The sequence below is a fragment of the Vespula vulgaris genome, chromosome 16 (genome assembly GCF_905475345.1).
Source record: "Vespula vulgaris chromosome 16, iyVesVulg1.1, whole genome shotgun sequence".
NCBI classification, from domain to species: domain Eukaryota; kingdom Metazoa; phylum Arthropoda; class Insecta; order Hymenoptera; family Vespidae; genus Vespula; species Vespula vulgaris.
Window position 1 is genome coordinate 1,485,042 of NC_066601.1, and position 18,446 is coordinate 1,503,487.

General features: G+C 32.2%; 1 protein-coding gene across 14 annotated transcripts in view; it reads right to left on the reverse strand.

Annotated features, from left to right (window-relative positions):
* LOC127069665 (hemicentin-1-like) overlaps positions 1-18,446 on the reverse strand; it is a 266,624-nt gene that overhangs the window by 130,226 nt on the left and 117,952 nt on the right. For 8 of the 14 annotated variants that reach the window (XR_007783656.1, XM_051006910.1, XM_051006905.1 and 5 more), the window contains exon 1: positions 2,144-2,362. The exons of 2 other annotated variants lie outside the window; for them this stretch is intronic. The gene's annotated coding sequence lies outside the window, so the exon portion shown is untranslated. Of the gene's footprint in view, positions 1-884; positions 1,101-2,143; positions 2,364-18,446 lie in introns of those variants that run through there. 4 more of the 14 variants (XR_007783657.1, XM_051006917.1, XM_051006913.1 and 1 more) reach the window with 3 other exon arrangements.

Here is an 18,446-nt window from a genome sequence, read left to right on the forward strand (position 1 = left end):
GGGAAATGCTCGTTCAACGAATGTTCTAATACATCGACTAACGCGACATCATACGATTTCTATCGGAAGGAAGATTTCACGACCAAGAAGCTTCGGACCATTTCCATCGATTCACAAATTCAACATTAGGAGAATAAAGTGAATGTTCTGGAGCGACCAGAATAGTTAAACGTTCTTCACGAATCCGTGATAAACTTCAGCCTTGAAATTCTTTGACGTTGAATCAACGAGTAGGCGTGACACTTTCGTAACGTTAATTGCGAGTCGTTGAAAGAAGGGGGAACGATTGCTATCTGTAACTAGAATTTTAATGATCATCGACTTCTCGAGTGTGAAAGACAGACAGAGAAAGAAAGAGAGAGAGAGAGAGAGAGAGAGAGAGAGAGAGAGAGAGAGAGAGAGAGAGAGAGAAGAAACTCCTATTCGCAATAGAATACGAAAGTAAAAAAGAGATAAAATGAGAGACGATTTATTTCCGTAAACGATGGGATGGATCCTCTTCATGAGTGTCTTCTCTTTTCGACTCGAGTGGAATCTTACATTCCATGTGAAATATGATACAAGAATTCGTTTCCTTTTTTTCCCCTCTTTTTGAGAAACAGAATCGTAGAGAAAAAGAAAGATATATATATATATATAATATATATACGTGGGTGAAATGATAAAGAAAAAGTAAGAGATTGAGAGAAAAACAGAGAGAGAGAGAGAGAGAGAGAGAGAGAGAGAGAAAATGATAACGTTAATACGATTGGAAAAAATCGATAACTTTCACTCTCTTTTTTTTTTCTTTTTTACTCCTCTTTCTTCTTCTTTTCCTTTTTTATCTTTTTTATCACGTTTGAATCGTCGGTCAAAGATACACCTTCTTCAAACAGTATACCTACACGTGACAGTATATAAAATTGGATTGCAAAATAAAAAGTTAAGGAGAAGTTCCCCCTTGGTTTGACGGTAGTTCGTATTACTACTTTTTGAGAGTACGTCGTAGTGGCCAGTAACACGAGCGCACACTTTCATCCACGGAAACTGACCAGCGCAACGTAAAAGTGGAACTAAAGTTATCGATCTTTCTCTCTCTCTTCTCTCTCTCTCTCTCTCTCTCTCTCTCTCTCTCTCTCTCTCTTTCTCTCTCTCTTGCTTTGGCTCCCTCTCTTCTTCTTTTTTCTCCTTCTCCTCTTTTTCTTTTTATTTTCTCGGTGAGATAAAATCTCAAAATCCATCTCTTGACTCTCTTTGATGTTGTCGTGGAAAATCAATTGTTTCGGTCGTTACATTTATCGTTCCAATACTACGTTCATCCTATCGATGATATTTACGAATGTGTATATGTGTGTCTATGAAGTAGAAGGAGATAGAAAGAAAGTAAGAGAAAGGGAGAGAAAGAGAGAGAGAGAGAGAGAAAGAGAGACGATAAGAAAGTCATTAAAAATTCACTTATAAGCAATAAACTCGTAAGCAATACAAGTTACGTATACTCTCCTACACAAACTTCGAAGTTACGCGGGCTGAGAGTTCGGTCGTAACCGGTTACAAGATCGAACGGCTCTCTAACTTTAATCGAATCGAACGATCGAGATTGAAACTTGTAATCATACGCATAATCAATGTCATTATTTACGACCCCGAAATTGATCCTTAAAAAATAACTCTAAAGTAGCTTAACGCGATATCGTGGCACGTAGTATAGACATATTTACGAAAAAGAGAAAAAGAAACAAAAAAAAAGAAAAAAGAAGCGAAAAAAGGAAAGGAAATTATTTGCCAAAGTCAACGGTTGAATTTAATTCAGTTCGACGTGAAATTGAATTAAATCGAGAGAGCAAAAAAAAAAAGAAAATTCAGAAAAAGAAAATAAAAACAAAGAGGAATGAAAGAAAGAAAAGAAAGAAAGAAAGGAACAAGAGATAGAAGCAAGAAAAACGATCGATCGAATTGATCGCAGTGATGCGCGTGAATGTAGAACCGTGTGAATTACGTTACATATAATTTAATACACCCACGTGGCCTTCGATGGTTTCACACCGTAAAACGGCGAAGATGGAAAAAAAAGAAAAAAGAAATTGAAGAAAAAAAAAAATTAAAAAAAATTATCGCGATATTTGTTGCACGTTTATAATAATCTCGATCGAATTTTAATATTTACGTTTTGTTTTATCTTTTCTTGTTACTTTTTATTTCTCTCTTTTATTTCTCTTTTAACTCGGTGATATCCGGAAACGGACGATCTCGATGAACGTTGCGAGAAGAGAATGACAAGATCCTGGTAATGTTCACGAGTATTATCGAACGAGTATTATCGCGTTATGTCACCGTGCGGAATGTTATCCTCGCGTGGCGGCTTGTCCGCGACTGAAAGAGCTATCGGACCAACCCCGTCTGAGTTTCCAGGGTTGGCCGTTGCGGCGCTACTACCTTTAACCGAATCCATCCCTGTTCTCTCTCTCTCTCTCTCTCTCTCTACCCCTCTTTCTGTCTCTTTCTCTGTCTCTCTCACGTTTCCTCTCTCTCTCCTACTCTATCCGATGACACGTCTCATCGTTCGAGCACCGCTTGCTCTCCTTTTCTACGAGCGTCGTCGGTCCGTTGCTCGCGACAAAAATAATCCCTCTCCCTCTCTCGATCTCCTTTTCTTTCTCTATCTCTCTCTCTCTCTCTCTCTCTCTCTGTCTCTCTTTTTCGTCTTGAATCATCTTCCACCCTTCGGGATTCCGCGATTCGAGTTAGAATGAATCCATCTGCCTTTTGGGATCGCTCGTATATTCGATAATGAATGATATAGTTATTTTGACAATTATATCGAGAGATTTGTTTTTGTGAATATTGAAAAGAAAAGAAAAAAGAAATTGGGAGAAAGGAAAAAATGAAAATTTCTGAAAAGTGAAGAAATTAATATCATTGAAAATGATATCATTATTTTTATTCGATATTCGCTAGATATCGTCGAACCTGTCGACGCGTTGTAAAAGACTTTCTTTATTATCTTTTATACAATATCGTATTTAGTATTACTCTTGGAGAAATTTTAACTTGAAAGCTGTTTTTATAATATCTATTAAATAAACTTAAAATAATAAAGCGAATGAAAAATGTTTTTCTTTTCAAGTAGATCGTACCGATGTAATAAAAATGGATAGCTTTTTATAATGTTAAATGAAATATCAATATTTCATTATAAATGATATGATCATTCGAAAAAATTATTTTGGTATGTCTATTATCGGGAAGATAAAATTATATGAATATATATAAAGAGAACAAAAAATACTTACGCTCATACAAATAATTAGAATTTATATTCGACATTAGAATTAATTAAACCCTTCAGAAAATAATTAATCATAAATATCTTCATTTACAATTATCAAGATCATAATTATTAGAAGAACTCTTAAGTGACAGCTTTATTTGTTTTGAGTTATTATTGTTTAGAATCATTAAGCTATTCTAAACCCTTAAATTTATATAAATTATAATTATTCAATTAGAATTATTATTGTAAAATTATATAAAAAATGAAAATAACAAAATGAACAAAGTGTTTCGTTTAATCGTTATATTCCTGTCAAATTAACAAACGTAATAATAATAGAACGATTCTTCTATTGTACAATTTCTCTATTAAATTTTATTGCTTTCTATTGTTAAATTTCCTATTGTGTAAATTGTTTTAACAAAATTATTTAACAAAATTATTATTCCATTTTGATTTAATAAGAGACCTAAGTTAGTTCTTAAAAAGAGATGTCGCATGTTTCTGTCAGATCAACTACGACCTTTCCGCAGGGTTAAATCTTAAACTGCTTATCTCACGAAACTCTTTAAGAAAATCTATGGGCTACGTCGTATTTAAATTATCGTTCGTAACGGACGCTTAGTTAAATGGTCTTTCTATCTTTTCGATATCCATCAGAGAGAAACGTCTCATTCATTTTTTCAATGTCTTTCTTATTTCAATCGTATTAACTCTTGGTTTTTTATTTTATTCTAAAGTAACTCATTCATATTTGTTGATCATTATTTTTAACTCTGTATAATCATTTGTATATATTTCATATTAAAATATTTAGAACAAAATTGTTGTATTAATTACATATATATATAAACAGAAAAAATATAAATACATTGTATATATAAATATAATATTAAAACTCACTGATATTCAGAGATTTTGTAAAATTTTTCTATGAAATTTCGAGAGAATCGATTAAAGACATTTCGTAGATTTTTACCATGGAAATATTACAAATAAAATAAAGGTTATATTGAAATTCTTCGAACATAATATAAATACAAATTATCAAATATCATATGTGATAAATAAATAACGAAGAATTTGATTAGATTTTGTTCGGCTTATTTTTTATATGACTATCATCGATAGAAATTAGCAAATATTAAATTTAAAGAATATCGTAAGATTCCTACTACTATATTGAAAACAAAATGAAACAAATTTCAGTGGTATGAAAAATTATTTGTCGCGTTGCAATTATAGATTGTTTTATTATTTGATTCATAAACAACGAACGTAAAGAGTTTAATTGAAATTCGTCAAAAAAGAACGTGCTTGACACTTGACGAGAAAATAACGCAACTTTTACACGTGCTTTCTCGAAAGCGTACACGCAAGAGAATCAGGAAATAAGCTCTCGTTGTTTGACAGTTATTGACTTTTTAACAAAAGCTCTTTCTTTCTATAAAACATCGCTTAAGCATCATAGGTACTTACGCGCGCACGCGCGCGCTCAACTATGAAAAGGTAATAAGAGTACGAATGATATATAGACAAATTTATTTATTGCCTATAAAGATGTTGACCAAACAATTTCTAAATATATTAGAAATTTACACGTCAATAATATTATTAACAATTGATTAAATTAGAAATAATCATAATTATACGTAGGTATATAAATAGGTATTAAATAAAAGAAACGATGGCAATTATATAAAAATAATAGTTGAAAGTGAGAATAGATTGTAATAATTGATACAGTGTTTGGAACAAGAATAATAATAAAGAAAGAAAGAGAGAGAGAGAGAGAGAGAGAGAAAGAAATAAATAAATTCTTTATTCGTCCTTTATCCAATTACATCAACAATAAAATTAGAAATAGTAATAATCGTAAATATAGATATCTCATAAAAGAAAGTGATGGAAATAATGTAAAAATATGATTAAGCGTGAGAATAGATTATTTTTATTCGATAAAAATATCTGTAATAGAAGCAATAAAAAAAAATAGGAGAGAAAGAGAGATAGCTTCTTTACTCGATAATTACATTAATAATTAATAATGAAATTATCAAGAGCGTATAAACATAAATATAGATAAGACAATTAAGATAACTTAAAGATATATTATATCAAAGAGCCAGAAGAAATTAATGTATTCTTGATGCAGTGTCAGCGTTAAGAAGAATAGTGATATATATAGAGAGAGAAAGAAAGAGAGAAAAAGAGATGTAGAGATAGAGAGTTAGCTCTTCTAAGCTTTATCTTATCCAAGCCATCCACCTGTAATCGCCACCCATTTCCAATAAAGATAATCCGAAGATATTCCTTAAAGATATTCCAAAAGCATTGAGAGTGCTTCTTCCATCTCTTCTTCGTCTTCTACTTGAAACGACGCATAATTTATTCTTCCCCGGGAACAAATAATTAACGTAGTACATGAGCCTCATCGCCTAACCTTCCTCTAGATCCCCAAAATCTCTGAACTCCTACGAACTCCCACCACCACCATCATCCACCACCATCAACCACCCTCCACGGAATTTCCTTCAAGGCTAGCGATTATCAGTAGCGCGTATTAGACGCAACGTTTCGTGCTTCGTTTCATCGAGGTAATTTCCTCTTTTTACTTGCACTCCTTTCTCTCTCTCTCTCTCTCTCTCTCTCTCTCTGTCTGTCTCTCTACCTGAGTTTCCCCTTTGCGAACAAGGATATAACGAAACGACGTCGTTTTCGCAGCGGTTAATTAAGCCAATTTCGTGACTCGAGCTATCGATATGCACTTTGCGTTTCTTCTACTCGAAACCTACCCCCTACCCCTTCGTATCCTTTTCGTTTCTTTTTTTTATATCCTTTTCTTTTTGTTTTCCTTTCTTTTCTTTTCTTTTCTTTTCTTTTCTTTTCTTTCTTTTTTCTTTTTTTTTTTTGATCTTATTTCTTTCTCGGAAAGAAAGGGTACAGGAAGAGGGAGTGAGACATCAGAGAGACAGAAAGAAAGAGAGAGAGAGAGAGAAAGAGGGAGAGATCGAGGACGGTGAATTTAAATCGTCGCCGATCTTATTTAACCGCAAACGTCTGGACTTTGAGATCGATTTCGATACGGCGAAACAGATGGACGGATCTTTCATTGTATTCAACTCGGTCTAACTCTGTGTACGATTGAAACGATCGAAGTTGGGAAAGACATAGTGCTCAGGTGAAAACTAAAACTAACAATTGAAGAAAGAGAATGGGAGAATAATCGAAGGATCGATTTTCTTATCAATTTTTTTTTCTCGATTTCGACAAATCTATCCTATCGATTTCCATAAACGATTAATTGAATTTTTTTCTTTCTTTTTCTGTGTTTTTTTTTTCTTTTTTTTATACAAAATGAAACTCGTGTATTCAAAAATAAATTTGTTAATAATACGAGTTATCTGAAAAACGAATGTGACGTCGATTAGATCGATAATTCGATCTCTTATGTTAGAAAAAATAATCTAATTCATTAGATATTCTTTCATTTCTTTCAGATAGATAAAAATTGAAAGATGTTGCTCGTGATCAAAAGCGTGTTTACTACTATCGTGAATCTTTATCTTTCTCGATAAAGATCGGTCACTTCAGTTTCGAATGTTTGAGTTTCGTAAATGATACAAATACATTTAAACAATAAGACTATTGACTTTTTCAAGAAAAGAAAAAAATATAAATACCAATATTACAAAAGACTGAAAAATACTGTTTCGTTATAATTTAATACAATTTTCCAGGAGCTTCATATACACTGTGCTTGATAAGTATAATATAATATGCATGATAAGTATAATACACGCCTTTAAAAATGGCATCACACTAAAAAAATATGCTTACATATACATCATGAAAAATAATCAAGATACATCGAAGCTTCTGGTTTGAAGTAAAATAGGAAGTACCTATATCAAATTGACACGTAATGAATATGAAAAGTTAATAAAGCACGGAACGATTTATGCAAACGTCTTTAAGCAAGGCTTATGATAAAGAATGAGAGAGAGAGAAAGAGAGACAGAGAGAAGGAGAGGGTTCATACGTTTAAAGTAAACACATCCATCACTCGGATAATATCGTTCGCTTCGTAATGTTCGCATAATGCGAGTTGAACTTGTACCACTTCTACGTTTCAAGTATTCATCTTTCCAAGCTACGATATGCATGTTATATTCCTACGTGGCCAGCTAGCTCGCTCATCCGCTCACATCGTAGTAGGTACATGTTCGCTTCGTTCTTGCTCTCCGTGGAGTATAAGTTCGCTTTTCAAACAAATTGCGTTTGTTACCTTGCCCAACGGCGAATTCTTCTCTACAAGCAACCATCCACGTATCCGTATAACGTCACGTAAACAGTTTGTTTTAAAATTCTATTGAGATAGAACGGTATAGTGCTATGCGTTAAAATATTTGATTTTCTTTAAATGATTACACATTTTTCTACACGTAGAAGAGTAACCATTTCATTTTACATTTGGAATCGTTTCGATGAAAATTTTAACGAATTTTATTTTATTCTCGACGTTCGTCTCTAATCATCGATTTTATATATATATAAAATGATAACATTTAATCAAATAATATATCTTCAAATAAGTGAATTAACACGATTTTTAACGCGAATCGATGTATCGATTTAATATTATTTATATATTATTTATATTATTATAATATTATTTATAGATATTTCTTCTGTATCGTATAAAAATGCAAGTCTAATTAACGTTTTAGCTATTTAAAGTTTTCCTATAATATGAGTTTAATTTTTAGTAGAATTTAATTACTTATTAATATATGCATGTACTTATATAAATCGAGTACAATGTTACAATATAATTTAAACTTATATTACGCAAAAATTGAAAATAAAAAAGTACCTTTGGCAATTTGAAAACGAGAGACCATTTATATATTTCTATTTTTCCTATTTCGTTTTTCCTTTAAAATATAAAAGAACAAAGCAAGGAAATATGAAATATTATTTCTGCTCTATTTCTTTATTCTTTCCTCGTTACTTTTTTCTGTTTTTTTTTCTTCTTCTGTTTTTTGGAAAATAAAAATACTCCAAACCATTGGAAAAAACAAAAGTAAAAAAATTGTGGAGTATAAAACATCGAAAGTTTCGTCGTACAAAAATAAAAACGAAATCGTCTATCTTCGGTCATCTAGGATTTACCAAACTCACGCAGATATAGACATACACGTACACTCATTCACGCGCACGCGTATACCAAAATTCAACATCCGTAGGTAAAGATTCGTAAAACATTTACACTCTCGTGTTCACCTTCGCACAGATCGAATCAAATCCCACAGGTGTACAATTTTTCCGATAAAACGAAAGCTATAACGATGTTGACTTTCTTTTACGGTTTCTTTTATCAGTACGTGAGAAGAAGACATAGACAGAGAAAGACAGAGATATATACGAATAGAAACAGCCAGATAGACAGACAGACAGAGACAGAGAGAGAAAAAGAAGAAGAAAAATAACTGATGTCCACAGAATAGTATAATAGTTACATCAAGAAAAAATAAAAATAAAGAAAAAGAAGAAGCGAAGAAGAAACTAAGAAAAATGAACTTGATACTAAATCCAAAGTAAAACTTTAGATTCGAAAGGTTTACAAGTTACCATACTCGTAATCACGTCTTGCCTATTGGTCTTGGTTACGAGTTAGTCGTGTAATCTGACTTCCATCCTGCCCCTTTCCTCTTTACAAACCCCCTCTTTCCTACTCTTAGCCCTTCCCTCTCCACTCTTTCATCTTCACGTTCCTTCTTCACGGAATAATACGAATTTTCTTACGTATTTCTACGTTCTACGTTCTACGACGTCCTCTACTTCTCCTCCCGCTTATCCTATAATACCTAGAAACGCGGGAAGATTATCTTAATGGGGTAGCAACTTTCTTCGAGCATCATGTTATCGGACCTTTAATACAACGTTAACTGTCTTCCTCTTCTCTCATTCTCTCTATCTATATTATTTCTCTCTCTCTCTCTTTCTTTCTTTCTCTTTCTTTATATATATATCTCTCTATCTCTCTTTATCTCTTTCTATTTCGAAGTAACTCGAATAGCTATGTTGCCAAGGCCTTGAGAAAACCGCAAAAACCATCGTAAACCAGCAATGAGGAAATATGCGAGATAATCTCGATACGCAGCATACCAAAATACTCTTATCTCCTTTCTCTCTCTCTCTCTCTCTCTCTCTCTCTCTCTCTCTCTCTCTTATCTTTACTATCCTCTTCTATGTACTTTCTCACCCCACTCTCTCTCTCTCTCTCTCTCTCTCTCTCTCTCTCTCTCTCTCTCTCTCTCTCTCTCTCTCTCTCTCTCATAACTTCTCTCAACGTGTATTATTCGTTCCTCTCTCGATGACGTGCTTTTTAGCGCTTTATTAATTTTTCAGAATGGTTTCTCTCGGAGGGCCTACGCCATATCGGTTCCCGATAAAAGCCTTGCCTCTTTTCTATCTATCTCTCTCCTTCTCTCTCTTTCTCTTATCTCTGTGTAGAGTATAAACGAGGTGAAACGTAGACGTTCGAGAAGGTGAAAGAGGAAAAGGTGATTGTAGGAGGGATAGGAAGAAGAGAAAAAAAAAGTCAGAGAAAAAGAAGAAAAGAAAAAAGAAAAAACACAAAGAAAAGATAACGAAAGCATCATCTCGTAAAACGCGTGCCCCTATTTAATACCATTATAATATCATATGTAAACGATTAGCTTTTCTTTTTATATATTACTACTCCACGTACGTAAGTAAGTACTTACTTACTTACTTACGGACGTAAGTATCAATCGACTTTAGTCGCGTCAGTGGGCGTCACGTCGTCACGTCTAGAGAAGAAAGTAGAACGACTTCAAATACGTACATATCTATACATATATACATAAACATATATACTTATATATGTATATACACAGACCACAGAGAAATCGGTGGTAAGAGTAGACTGACGACGCTCTTACTCGCTCGACTCGTTCTAGTTTCACTTTAAATAACCACCCTTTTTCGTATGGTCCCACTTAACGATTTCCTTGCGAGTTTAGTTAATGTAACTGTTAACCAGCCGACCCTTGAATAATCGTTATATTCTCTTCGACACGTTCGACTTCCATACTCCTTTAATAAAATACAATCTAAATGTAAGTAATATGTAATTGTAAAACGATAAAGTTTGCGTTTCTTCTCTCTCTCTCTCTCTCTCTCTCTCTCTCTCTATCTCTCTCTCTTTGTTTCTTTTTCTGTCTTTTTTTCTTTCTTGCATTCGTTAAGTATACAGGGTTCTCTTTATCGGTCTTAATCACTGTTTTCTTGCCGCTTTCTCGTTTCTTTTCTTTTCTTTTCTTTTCTTTTCTTTTTCGTTTTTATCCTTCTTTACTAGACCTATGATTTTAAGCTCAATCTTCTGTATAAAATAACATGTAAGCTTACTCGACACGTCTCATTCTCGTTCTCTCTTTTTCTCTTTCTCTTTTTCTTTCTTTTTTCTGATCGTTAATCTAGCGAATAATCATCGGTGGTGGTGTCGATGAATGCATTTGCTAGAGATCGCGTGCCGCCGATTTCCAATTCGTTTCGAACAAATAAGATCGTAATTTTGTTTTACGATCTAAGCTGATAATACATTCTCTCATGGCTGTCGTTTTTCTCCACGGTGATCGATATCGTAGTTTTATGTTGCACGTGAGTTTAATGAACTTATGAGAACGTCAATTACTGATTTGGTTTTTCTCTTTTTCTTTCGTCTTTTTTTTTCTTCTCTTTTTTTCCTTTTTTTTCCCCTCTTCTCCTATCTCCATCAATTTGTTTTATTACATCGAAATAATCGTATCGAGGTGAGTGAGTTTTAAAATGTCGCAATAATCTCAAGGATTTATCTCTATGTAAACAGTTCATATCGGATGGCAAATAATTTATTTGTAGTATGTAAATATTGTGTTATCAAATAAAATTAATATGCGTGAACGAAGAAAAATTATAAAGAATATTTTTAAAATCGTTTTTCCATAATCTGATGAGACGTCAGAGAATTATGTTATTAATATTAATTTATATTTAATATTTAATCCGTTAATATAATAGTTTTATTTTAATAGGAAACGATTAATAACGATTATCAAGATATTAATATAAAAAAAGAAAAAAAAAAAGAAAAGAAAGAAAGAAAGAAAAAAGTTTGTTATAAAATAACTAAACGAGAATGAAATACAACCGGCTGTTGTGCTGTTACTCGAACGTAATAATAGGTGAAGTTTTATCGAAAGTTCAAAGGAAAGATAAAAACAAAAGACATAGCATAAGTATAACCTATGAGTGTTAACAGTCTGATCACGCGAGGTGTAAAATGCCGTCGTTATATGACCCCAAATATAATTTAGTATTTATAATAGTATATAGTATAGAATCTAGAGCAGCATTAAATAGCTGACCTCGATATATAAGATGTTAAAGAAAAATAGATTCAATAAAGTAAGTAGAAAAATGTTTGATCGTTTGTAAATAAAAAACATTATTTTGATAAAGACACTAATTTCTTTATTTTTGTCCATTGATAATGTACTTTTATTACGTTTATACATTCTTATTATAATATTTATGAATACATTTTCCACAGAATCACAAAGTTATATTTCGCTATTTAAAATTGTATTACGTAAAATAAAAAAAAGAGAGACAAAAAAATTGGAATAATGCATGTTAATACTTTACTTAGAGTACGTACTATGTATAACCAGAAGCGAGTAAGTTCCTTTTATACCAGAAAAAATCATTTTCAACATTATACAAAATGAACCTTCCGAGCTAACGTGTTTAACTCAACTTGATAAATACAATATACCCTTTAAATACTTTTTCTCTAAAAGCATTATACAAGTAGTAAAAATCCCGTTAACGATCAGATCATTTTTAATTGAGCTTGACGTGATTATTAAATAATCATTAATTCTTAAGAGCCTTTCTCTTAACACCTTATATAACTAATAGTAAAGCAAGAACAAACGATCAGAATATATCAGCGTGATTTTCTCGTCGATCTTATATTTAAAAAAATATATATATATATACACACATTACGTTTTTTCTTTTTAATTAATTTTTCTACCTGAATGATCAAATAGATCACGAGATATCAATAATCGAACGAAAACAAATCGCTGTGTCAAACAATAAGAAAGAAAGTCAAAATCATCTGATGGTGCGTAAAGAGAAAGAGAACACAGAGAGAAAGAGAGAGAGACGGAGAGAAGGAGAGATTTGCCACCTTTCGTTTGTGGAAACTCGCTTGTCACGCGATAGTCCAATTATCGTTAACCATCGTTGGTGCCTGGTGGAACCTCGAGAACCTTCTCTGGCATAGAAACGATTACCGCAAAGGTCCCCAACGGAGTTCAAAGCAAACTATCACCGTTGGTAATGGCTGCTCCCGTTACCCCTTCTCGAAACGTCCTACCACTCGTCTCCTTTCGCTCTCCATCTTTACCAGAACGTCCTTTGACTTCGCACCTTCGCTTGGAAACTAAAGCTCTAAATCGTAAGTACCCCGTGGTTCGCTTCAACCACTGCAAGAAATGAAGACAAATGTACGCCAGTCGTCGGCACGTTATGAAGAGGAAAACGCGATAGCATTTCTTCTTTCTCTCTTTCTTTCTCTCTTTCTCTTTTACTTATTCTCTATATTCTCTATCTTTATCTTCTTTTCTCTTAATGCGAACTCGGAAAGGCACACAAGGACACATTATTTTGGTTGCTGTTCAAGAGGAACAGTTTAAAACGATCTTCTTTTAATTTCCATCTATCTATTTATCTATCTATCTATTTATTTATCTTTTGTTTTACTCGCCTGTTCTTTTTTCTTTTTTGCCCTTTAGTTTCCTTTCTTCTCCACTTTTTTGTGTTTCTTTCCTTCTGTTTTACGTACCTCGACTATAGTCTCGTCCACGTGCTGAAAATGAAATGAAAAAAAGAAGAGAAAGAAAAAGAAATAAGAAAATACCGTAGACATGAATTTAATCAAGGCGCACAGCTTGCTATTTATTAAAATAATAATCGAAGTGGATAGGACGAGTCGTTGCCGACTAAAAAGCTTCGTATTTCATTCGGATCAATATTAACTCCGTGGGAAATCTTACGGAGAGATAAACAGAGAGAAAAAGTAATACTCATTTTCTTTTTCCTACTTTTATGTTTATCTTTTTGTATTAACAGAAAGTTAACACGAATTTACTTTATGGAAGAGTGTATCCTTAACGATAGATACAATTTAAGATAATTATTAAACTTGAGTTTGTTGGTGATTAGTTGTACGTCAAAGTCGATTTTTTCTTAGTTTAAAACACATTAATATTTGATTATCCTAATCGTCATATTTTTAAACGTAACGAACGATTAAAAATATCCTTACGATTACTTATTCTCGTCGAGTCGAATTTAATCGAACGAATAGTTTTTTTTTTTTTCTTTTTTGAAGCAAACTTTCCACTTTTTTAATTTTATTTATTTTGAATCATCCTTCTGATTTTGTAAAATAGTATGGTTTTGAGAAAAAAATGAAAAAATAAATAATTGATTATATAATATATATTATATAAAACGTTCTCACGTTTTATTCGACGATTTATTGATTAACTGAGAATATTAGCTGAGAATATAAAAATATAAATGCATAATTTACATTGATATAAATCGAATATAAATGACGTATTAATATACAATAAACCTCATTGATCATAAATTCATACAATAATTTATCTAAAGTATAAATAATCATATAAATGATTATTAGAGGAAAAGTATAAATGAAAATATAAAAACGATGTGTCCTTTCCATTCGACAAATTACATGCATTTTCAATGGTTACATTGTAAATAAGAGAGAAAAATCGCGCCACTATTGGTCGTATCGATTAGTTTATTCATTTCTTGTGTTCGCCAACATGAAAGTTCGTAGCACATGCAACCAGGTATTGGTGAATACACGTTGTAAAGTGTTACAGTGGTAGGTAATCGTTTAATAACGGCCGCAAATTACGCTGTAATTTACTCCCGACCCTTATTCACCGTCCAAAACCCATCAAATTTCGTGGTCCGCAATGTGGCACGCAACGTACGTCGCGGCCATCATTCTTTCACGAGCACCCTTAAAAAATCGAAATACTGGATAGAGTCGAGAGAAAGTATAGTCTCTAATAATTACATGTAATTAATGCAACAGATATTCTCGTTAATCATACGAAAAAGAAGAAAAAAAAGAAAATGAAAAAATGATTACTATCAAATATTACATATATATATATATATATATATATATATATATATATATATAGATGTGTGTGTGTGTGTATGTGTGTACAATTTTGCATTCGCACGAAAAAGCAATAGTAATTAAAAATCGAGAAAATAAGTTTCTTCTTTCTTTTTTCTTCTTTTCCGTTTTTTTCTTTTCTTTCAACACGTATGGCAATGATAACATATCGTAATCGATTATTTTAACTACGAATTTAATACTAATAATAATTGTTAATTTAACTATCTGTATAAGAATAGATATAGATATAGATCCGCAATAGGTAAGAATTGCGATAGTAAATTATCTTTCTATCCCTGTTTCTCGTTCCATCGAAGTATTATATAATAAGTCGAAAGAAAATCCATCACGAACGTTTGTTAACTTTTTTGAAATATCTAATTCCCATAATCATCGGATAACTTCTCCTGTATTATCAAAAGTAATAATTATATTTCAAATAGTCGAGTTTAACGATAACATCAGCGATATATTTTTATCTAATTATTCTTGAAAATCCATCTCTCTTTCTTCGTTCGATCGATCTTTATCCTATTATACATTTTTGCAGAGATTAAGCGAAAATCCTCTCGTCAATCGCTGTACTTAAAATACATAAGCGAGAGAGGTCGTGCGAAAGGGAGATAGAGATAGATAGATGGAGAGAGAAAGAGGGAGAAAGAGGGAGAAACAGAAAGAGAGAGAAACACGAGAGTTCAATGATTGTCCTTTGCTTGAAAACGCGCGTAAATCATTAATTCGGAATCACGTTTATCGGATTAATGCACCGCGAATCCGGACGAAACGCAAGCTGTTACCACGGATGAATTTTAGCCGTAGAGGAAATGCGTCGCTCCGTTAGAAGTGGAATCGCAAATAAACGTAAATCGCTTCGATGGGAACAGCTCTAAGCGTAACCCGGTTCACTGTCGTCTCTCTCTCTCTCTCTCTCTGTCTATTTCTCTCTATCTTTCCCCCATCCTCTCTCTCTCTCTCTCTCTCTCTCTCTCTCTCTCTCTCTCTATCTATCTATCTCTCTCTATCTGTCTTTCTCTTTCTCTCTGTAAGTGTGTACCGAGAAACTAACTAGAACGACGAAATTACGAAGTCAAACGCAAAACGTTTCCTCGTCGGCACCCACCTTCGTTGGGTTCTGTAATTTTCTTCGATTACGATAACGATCGAACGTTCTCGTTTGTATAGAAAGCAACGTTAAGAGAGAGAGAGAGAGAGAGAGAGAGAGAGAGAGAGAGAGAAATAGAGAGGGAAGAAGAAGGAAGAAAAGAAAAATGGAAGAAGAGAAAGAAAAAGGAAAACAACTTAGCTCTTTCGTTTTTAATCACATTGTTTTCTTATGAAAACGGTGAAATGAATTATACATATATATGTACGTATATATACACACACACATACATACACATATATATATATATAAAATTCTTTCTTTCTCGTTAATAATTCGTTAGAATTAGATACACGTACGGACAGTTTTGTAAATGATAAAAGAAAGGATAGAATGATGTAGGATAATATAATAATTGAGTTGTTAATGTTCGCTATATTGTAAAATATTGTGTCGTTTAAACATGCAACACACATATCATTTATCCGATCGCTATACCACACAGAGAAGGAGAGAAAGAGACAGGTAAAAAGAGAGAGAGAGAGAGAGAGAGAGAGAGAGAGAGAGAGAGAGAGAAAGAGCATCGTTCCACTTTTGCAATGGCTTTAGCAGTTGGAAAGAGATAGAGCTACAAAACGTCGGAGAAACGGGCTCGTAATCAACCTCGATCGAACGAATTGCCCATGTCACCGACGTAATTCTCACTTTTTTTCTGTTGCTCTCTTTCTCTTTCTCTCTCGCTTTTTTCCTATCTTCTTCTTCCTCTTACTCTCGCTATAAGAAATGTTTCAAGGATTTAAAAAATGTACCAAACCTTTTTTTTCTTTTTCTTTTTTTTTGTTGTTGTCCCTTTTTTCTTTTCTTTCCTTTCTTCTTTCCTATCTTCTACGAAATTCTGTATTTCAATTTGTTAAGTAAAATACGAAGATATGTATGTATCTTCGATTGTAATAAGTTAAAATAGTTAAAATTTTGTTTTATATGCATTTTCCAATCGAGTTTCGAAAATGTATTTTTAATCCTGTCAAAACTATCATCATAAGCTATAATATCAATTTTACTTTACGGCAATTTTCAATCGCACCTTTCGATCTTTTTAATTCATTAAAACGTTGGACGTTGCACTGGCATACAAGGCAGGTGCTCTATTCGAAACTAAATCTCGATAAATGCGATTAAAAAACTGTGAGAATGACTAAAAGTAATAGAATGTACATCGTTTGAACGATGACGATACGTAGATGGATGCTTTATGAGCGAATGGGAATACGTTGATGCGAAAGGAAATTGGGATGTTGAGTATATTATATCGAATAAATTGACGTATCTGAACGTAAAAAAAAATCACAAAAATATTGAAAAATAATAAAAATTAAAAATCTCGATACAATCCTACTGTACTTATCTACATTATTCTCAATTCGTTTTTATATTATATCTATAATCCTATTTTCTTTTATTTTTACATTAAACTAAATTTATTTATTCTATTTTGAACAGACATAATTATTTTTTTCTATTTTGTTCTCTATAAGATAATATCGATTTGATTTTCTTCAAATTTTGATATCACATTTTTAATCTCAATTTTTACAACGAACTCTTTCCTATTAAATCGTTTTATTAACGAAAATGAAATATCACGTCAGGGTTTCATAATGTAGAGGATTAAATTTTTTATTCATATGAAATTTTTCAAAAATGATATATCAAACGAATATATCTAGAAACTCAAATTAACTCTTTTCTCTATTATATTACAATTATTTTCTCAATTTATTTTCTACGAGTTACAATCTAACGTTCCTTCCTTTTAACGTATTTCACGTATAAACTATATATAACACATGCACGTACGCACATTGAAAATAACTTTTGAATAAAACTGTTTTTCTACTAATTCGTTTTATTAACTAAAAAATTAAATTACACTTTAAAGTAAAATCTTATAAAATGCTTTATCAAACGGTTAGTTTATTTTCTACGTTGGACTACGATTTGATGTATTCTTATTTTAATATGTCTCGCGTATTTAAATGCATACATGCGCAGATGTACACGTACACACATACACACATAGATATATATACTTAAAAAGCTTTGAAATAAACTTTTAAATAAAACCCTTTCATTTTCAACCCTTTTTATTAACTAAACAATTAAATTATTCTTTCGAGTTAAAATCTTATAAAATGCTTCACTAAACCAATAAAAATTATAGAAATAAGATCTAGTTATATATACGATAAGTTATAGATACGATCATTAACGTCGTGTTAAATAAAATGGAGTATTCCAAGTAATAAAGTATCGTTACAGCAAGAATTGAATATTTTCATGAAAAATATCATTCGATAGCGAAAACGAAAGAAAGAAAAAGAGAGCAAGAGCAAGAGAGAGAGAGAGAGAGAGAGAGAGAGAGAGAGATAGCACGTTACTAGTCGATGCATGGCTTTATTATTCAAAGGGTTGGCGCACCCTATTAACGAAGAGACACCTCGAAAGTTACGTAGTACCTTGTAAAGCAGGTTCGCCTATGCCGCGAGCCTCCTTTAACCTGTTTCTGTTTACATTATACAGTTTACAACTATGATCGAACGAGTACCGATCAAAAGTACTTGCGATCATCCATTTATCGATCAATTATCTCGAGATAATACGTTTGCTAATCGATTAATTATCTTTTACTTTATAGACTATTTTTTTCTTTCATTATTATTATTATCATTGTTATTATTTACAATAATGTATTTATTTGATAACTGTTTCATTATTAATAAGTG